Genomic DNA, 7,559 nt, shown 5'->3' with positions numbered 1-7,559 from the left:
GGAAAGAGAATTTCAGATTAAAACCTGTGCTGGTGACGATAGTTAATAAAATCTTTCAGTTTCTTAAGATGCATTGAGATGCATTGAGATGCATTTATTTATTTGCCAAAGACAATGGTGATACTCCAAAAAAAAAAAAAAGAAGTAATAATTCAAAATGGCATTGGTCGAAGTATTCTCAAAGTCTGATTGTTCAATCACCTATTAGGCTGTGATTAATGTGATAAAAAAAAAAAAAAAAAAATCTGTCCTAAAAAAACCACTTAATCCTTAGCTAATTCTGCTGAGTTATGAGTGAGCTATATTGTTGAACAGTTGCAGCTGCTGAAGCATTTACCTGTCATTGTTGATCTGTTCTTCCCCTTGTAATCTTTTTATTGATGGGTTGGAACCTATACTCAGATATCTTCTAGTAATCAGGATGAAAGCCTGTAGAAGAAAGTTGTGAAAAAGATCATCAAAGATGCTTGATCCACCCTTCCTTACATGTGCTTTGCACTTCACACTTTTAGAATCTTAAGAACTTTTGGAATAATTGTAGTCTTGGCTTTTAAGAAACTTATGTTGTCATCTTTTAAATGCATCGTAAACTATAATAATCCACAAAGTGGAGTTTTATGTATAGTTTATGCTTCAGTCTTCCCTGGACCACATTCTACATTAGAAATTCGGCTGTTGTTATACTTGAGCATACATCTTGTTCCTACAACCAAATATCTACATGTTTTCTCAAAATTAGAATGGATGGCATATTAAGTCATAGAAGAGTGACTTCTTTACCTAGCCTGTCTATCTCATTCCACCAAGAGACGTGTTGAAGATTACTTTGCTCTTCAACTTAAAATCTATCCCCCACAATTTCTATTCTCCCAACTTGGTCTCTGGAGGAACATGATTGAATTATAAGATGAAATTGAATGTATGATGTAGTTTGTATCAGACAGTTTTAGTTGAATGTAAACCAGTCTTCCTTTTTAATGGAAACTGGACTCTGTATTTCTCATTGTCCTCCATCATGTGGGGGTTAAATCCATAGAGCAGTTAATTCTAAAAACATTTGAAGAGGCACTTCTGAGTGACTACTTAATTCATAGTAGGTATTGCAAATAGTGATATTTCATTTGATATTGCTTTAAAAATCAACAGCATCTCCATGTAAACAAGTCTATACTTTACATAAAAATTCTGCTTTTATCAGACTATGTATTGTTGTCTTTGAGGGATTTTGACAGCTTCCACAGTGGTTAGAACAAACTGTAAATGGGATTTCAAATTTTGTTGAACTTTTTAGTGTTGTATATTATTTATGTTAGTTATTGTTTTAGTCACCTAGAATATTTAACAGTTTGTAGCATCTGAGGCCAGAATGGATCACTAGATTAATTAGTATATCTTATGATGTGTGATGGGTCATATTTACCAATTTGTTGAGACTAAAAATCTGAGTTAGAATAAAGAACATGGTCTTAAAATACCTGAATTTATTCTAGGAACAGAGCTATGAGGTAATAACGTACCACTGAATCATGAGGTCTTGCAGTGGTGTGTTTTGTTAGAAATTGTGTAGCTGATCATATTTTATGTTGTAGAGGAAAAAAATTAAATAAGGAGTAAGAGAGACTGCAAGGTAATTTCAGCACTGCGATGTGACAATATAATTTCCCAGTCTCTATACAATATTCTCTTTTTATACATTCAGGGATCATACATGAAGTCTTTTTATAATGGAAGTATCTAATTTGTTTTTCTTGTGGTTTATCTGTGGCAACTTAGTGCTTTTCACAGGCTAAGTCCTATCTTTCTGTTATCTTTTAACACGTCTTAACACAATTCTATAAGTGGCCACCTTCCAGAAGAATCAGACAAATCATCTCTCTCTGGTCTGACCTCTTCATTGATCTACCATATTCAGGAACAAATTTTTCATCCTTTAAATTAGTCATGCAAGTATTCAGTAATATTGGACCATAAACCACTCTCTATAGGAAAGTAGCAGAACTGATTTTGCTCACAGATGCTTGATCCTTCCCTAGTAAAATTTAGATTCACCAACAGACAAGTTAATGAACTCTTTTTTATTGTTGTTGTTCATTTTAAATGGAAACTTAGAGAAATATATCATGAAGAACTAAACTAAGTGCCCTGGCAAAATGCCAACACACTTTATCAACACTCACCTCTACCAGTTGACTTAATTCATTCAAAAGGAAAATGAAGAAAAAATTAAAATTTATTGGGCAAATAACCAGACTGATTTACATTTCTTGTACTTTTAGTCTTTTCGTACCTTTGAGGTCCTAGGAATTTCTTAAATAAGGCCTACTATTTAGCTCGAGATCATCTCTTCCAGGCACTAGTTTTCTGGAAAATTTTAATCTTAAAGTATCACAACTGTGATTCTTTGAAACTACTTGCAGCTGCTAACTTTCCAAAGTCAGATACAAAATGCAAATAATCCCCATTTCATTTCAGAGACAAAAGGAAATATTAGATATTCTTAACTATATAGTTTTGTTTTATTTTCATTCTTAATATGCTTATAAAACCCCCTAATGGTGTTTGCCTCTATTTGATGTTGATATTTTTGACCTTTTGTACTTTATAGCTGCTGAAATATGTTGTTGTAGCTTAGATGAATTTTTAATAAATAGATATTGCTTTCTCCTTTTACATGTAATTTCTTTCTATTGTGTTTTCACATGTCCTTTTTCAGTCTAAATTGGTTTGAATTTCAGTCTGCAAAATGTTTTTTGAAGCAAACAGTATGATGTCTCTGAGATTATCCCAGCTGTTATTAGCTGGGATTGTTTTTTTTCCAATTTCAGATAAATATACTACTAGTTAGTGCCACATTCTGTTTGTAGAAAGTAAATGTCTCATCAACAGTGCTCAGGCAATAGCTTATTTTAAGTGAACATTTACTGTTTCTTTATTGTTCAGAGAGAGTTATTACAGCCTATAATGCAGTGTTAAATACTATCCCCACTAAATAAGTACCCAAAATAAACCAGTCTCATTTTAATAAGGACCTATGACTTTGATTTCACTTCTTTTGTGAGTAACCCAAGCAGAAATATCCTGGCATCCTTCCTCACTACCCTATTTCAAGACAAATGAGATGAATGGGCTTTTTTTTCACTCCTTATTCAAAGAATTCTAAAGAAATAGCAAATTCTAGTATTAGTGTATGTGTAAAGCCTATTATCTGAAGAGGAGAAAGGAAGCAAGGATACAGTGTCTGAAGTGTGTTTTCACAATTGTAGTACATCCCACACTTCCCTGTGACAGAGATGCCGAAGCACATCACACTTATTATATATCTTGCTTTGTGCTGTGTAGCAAGTCAATGCCCAGACTCTAATTTCACTCTTTCTGAATGTTTGTCTTCCTTTGTGGCCACTGTAGAGGTTGTTTAGAGAACACAACTACCAGTGGGGGAGACTGATGGCAAGTATTCCAATGAATATTAAGTAATGGACACATAAATAACAATATTATAGGAGAACAGATCTGTCTTTTGTAAAAAGGGATTCCTCATAGCCCTGTTCACATTCTTCAAATAAGTCAGTATACATGGGAGATCCCACAGACATAGGCACAGATGAAATAACTGGTTCAAAGACAGGAAACGTGACCAGTTTTCATACTGGGGAGAAAATAATTGCAGAGATCTAAACAAGAATGTGAGGTGGGAAAGCGACCTCAATCTTTTGGTTAAGATTATACATGTAAGCTAAATATTGTTGTTCAAGAATGAGATCTTGGTTTTGTAATAGGAAGATCTATAAGAATATCAGGACAGCAGCTTTTAAGAAAATAAATAAAATGGCAAGAAAATAAATGAAACGGCAAGAACTGTTGCAGAAATACAGAGAACACGAGGATGCCCCTAGCTAACACTGCAGCAAACTCATAGCCTAAGTAAGGCAAACAACACCATATTCTGTTACGGGTTTTCAAAAAAGAGATAGCAGAATTGAAACAGGTTCAAAAGCAACACAAATATATAGCTGGGATATGGTAAACTATTAAATAACCTAAACTCTTCAGTGTGGAGATAAATATTTTAGGACCTGTTAAAAGTCTATAAAATTTTAAGTGGTGTGGAAGAGGGTGAATAAGGATCAGGAGATAGTAAGCGACAGGTTCAAAACAACAAAAAACAATGCTACTTCAGACAGTGCTGCCTGGAGTACTGTTTCATAAGAGTGCAAATTAGAAGTTTATAAGAGTTCAAAGCCATTTAGAATTAATGGAAAAAAAATCCAGCCACTGTAGTTCAGGAGGGTGATATCAACTCTGATTCAAAAGCCCATGATCTGAAAACCACTGGTGTGCAGAGTGTGACCAGGAAGTATTGGTCTGTATGCCTTCTTATATGCTTCCCCAAACATCTCTTATTCCTACCTCCAAAGTATGATACCGGTCTATGTAGACTTTTGTTTTAATGCAGTCGGTTTGTTCTAATGTTATTCTGTTTTTCTGATTTCTAAAATATTCAATTTTTAGGTCTTGATGTTTTATGGGACATGATCCTTTTTGTTGCAATAATTAGATGGGATAAGTCTGGCTAACTAGATGTGGCTGTGATCTGAAGACAGATCAAATTAGGCATTCTAGAAATTATTATAATTTGCCTGTTAATTAATATAGCTAAATCTACAAGCTAAATCTACAAGTCTTTCCAAAAGCCATAAGGTTTTTTTTTTGTTGTTTTTTTTTTTTTTTTTTTTTTTTACATTTCTGCTGTAAATTTAAAGAATTAAAAAATGGGTGTGGACACAAAGGTCACGGGGCAATAGTTAGGGTTGGAGGAAACCAAAGACAGTTGTACAAGAAAGCTTGTACAACCATACAAAATAAGAAAGACTGTGTGAAACCTAAGCTTACTTTAATGCAAGTTAAGGAGTATTTTCAACACAACATTGTGATTATTTCAGAAGAGGGTTTGGCTTTATTTTCAAATGTTCTCTTCTGCAGTAAGCTTCAAAACACATTTTGTTGCAAACTGAAACACCTTCAAAGATTTGGAAAGGAAATTGTAACAGTGAAAGCAATCTTCCACAGTATTGTTGTGTGTATAACTTTTCCACAATACCAAAGTTTTTAGCTACAGGACTAATGCAAGTTTGAGCCAGTAAAGACGGGCAACTATACTTAATTACAGCAGCTCACAAAATTATATTGATGCGTGGCTGGAAACTGGAGATAAAAAGACAGACAGTTGATTGAGCTTCATGTGCCTTCCATTGAAGCTTGTATGTGTAGTTTTATAAATTTTTTTTCACAGTCTTCCTCCAAAATAAGAGCTGAAATATTTTTGAAAAGCATTACTTCTCACTGAGCTGTCTGGACTTTTGTATTATTACTATGTGTAAGTTTTGTGGGTTTGGCTTGTAAGAGGTTTTTTTTAACAAAAATAGTGTCATGCTATTTGTGCTTCTAGAAATAACAGTATTTGCAGCAGGACAACTGTTCACGAGGTATTCAAAGTCCTTTCAAGGCAGACGAGTATCTACGTGTTGCAGAACAGGAAAACAAAATGCTGAGATAAAAAATGTGCTTGTAAGTCTCTGTGATACTACCAAACAGATGTGCTTTTGCACATTACCAGTATCACCTCTGACACCGTGTTTACTTCAATTGGTTCAAAGGGTTCTTTTGTCATAAATTAGTTTTGAAGCCCACTAATGAGTATTTTTGTTGCTTATTTGCTGCGAGAGTATCTCTAATGTACAGCCTTGACATTTTTTGACCTTGACAGATCCTGAGAGGCTGTAGGAAGAAAACACAAATTCCTCACTTATATAAGCTGATTACTATTAGTAAAGTCCGCATTTAAGAAACGTTTATAATCACATTTGGAGGCGATTCTCATATAGGCTTTTAATTTGGTACTGATGTGCTTCAAATGGAGATGTTTTCACACTCTAAAGAACAAAAAAATCCACATCAGCTGAGCAGATATTGGTAATTCATGATGAAGCTAACATTTTGAAGTGCAGGCAAGAGATAGCACTTCACAGGAGCAAGTCTACATGGGAGTTCAGGTGTTGTGAACTCTGGATAAATAAATTAGTCAGAAAATAGCCAGGAGTAAGCTCAGTTCATCTTTAAAAAATAATTCATGCTTTGTATGAAATTCTATTTCCACTTGAAATAAGGACAGTGCTGATTCTCCTTCTAGAGATTTTGTTTCTTTAAGTTGGTTGTAGTGCGATAGAATAGAATGCAAGTACAGAGATTTATAATTTTACAGCTATTCATCTTTATAAACGAACAAACAGAAAAAAAAAATAGGGAAGAAAGAAAAAAGTAGTCACATACTGGCACTCCTTACAGGTTATGTCAAGTGTTATTCAACTCCAGAAAGCAGTGGTGAAACAAACATAAAGGCAATTATGTCTTACATCTTATTATGTCTTATTAAGGAAATTATGTACTTGCGTGTGAGTTTTCATATACTTCATAGTATTGGTATAAATAATGCAGACAGTATGGCAGCTTTTGCTGTGCAAAATAACACAGCATCCTAGAAAACATCTCAGATACTCGTAAGTCATATGAATTTTTGCTCTATAAGCATAGCTGACATAAAATAATTTTTTTTCTTAATACTTTTAAGGTTTTGAGGATGATGGTTATGTTTCAATTATGTTTCAACTAGTCAAATTGGTTGTATAATTCCTTAGTTTTTTAAATGACTTAGCTTCAATCAATCTATGTGTCCCCCAAAAGGACATACTGGATTCAGAGTTACTTCACCTCATTAATCGTAATTGATGTATTCCCCTGAAAAGGAATACCTATTCTTAGATGTAACATAAAACCACTCTATTAATAAACTATTAATAGACTATTTTCATCTATAGCAAAAGACATATATCTGAATGGTAGTTAAGCAGACAGACAAATCTATTGTCTACTCAACTGTTTGAGATTTCTTTTAGTTAATTTGATAAGTTAAAAATTAATTCCTTGTCTTATTGTGAGCCACAGTTTATATGTTTTAGGTTAAATATTATTTTGGCATTCATCAGGATATTTTTGTTTTAGAAATCATATTATGAACCTTGAAGAAATAATATTCTTATTAGTTTAGCCCCAGGTTTGTATTTCCTTAAATATGTTAATATCTGCATTTTGTGATGTCTATCTCTGTTAGTTGTTATTTGCAAGTTATGCCAGCATAGATTAATAAACACTTCCTAACAAATTTTCTTGTTACTAAGAAATTTTCTTGTTACTGTCTCTGTTCTGTAGTATTTTCTGATATTTTAATTCTCTTAAATCTTTTAAAGATTTTTTAAGTCTTTTTTTAAATTATTTTTCCCTCAATTTCATTTAGTATCACGTGTCTTGTCTAGGGCTTTGTTTGGTTGGTTAGTTTGGGGGTTTTTAGCGATGTAAGTATGTGTTATGAACTTGTATCTGGTAGCAACTGGCTGAAATCAATAATTTTTTTTTAGTTCCTTCCTTCCACTTGGAGTACTGTGGCCCAACATTAGAAGGACATTCACCTGTTGGAGCAGGTCCAGAGGAGGGACACAAAGATGATC

The sequence above is a fragment of the Charadrius vociferus genome, unplaced genomic scaffold (assembly GCF_000708025.1).
Source record: "Charadrius vociferus isolate BGI_N301 unplaced genomic scaffold, ASM70802v2 scaffold244, whole genome shotgun sequence".
NCBI lineage: Eukaryota > Metazoa > Chordata > Aves > Charadriiformes > Charadriidae > Charadrius > Charadrius vociferus.
Note: the sequence above shows the minus strand (reverse complement) of the source record.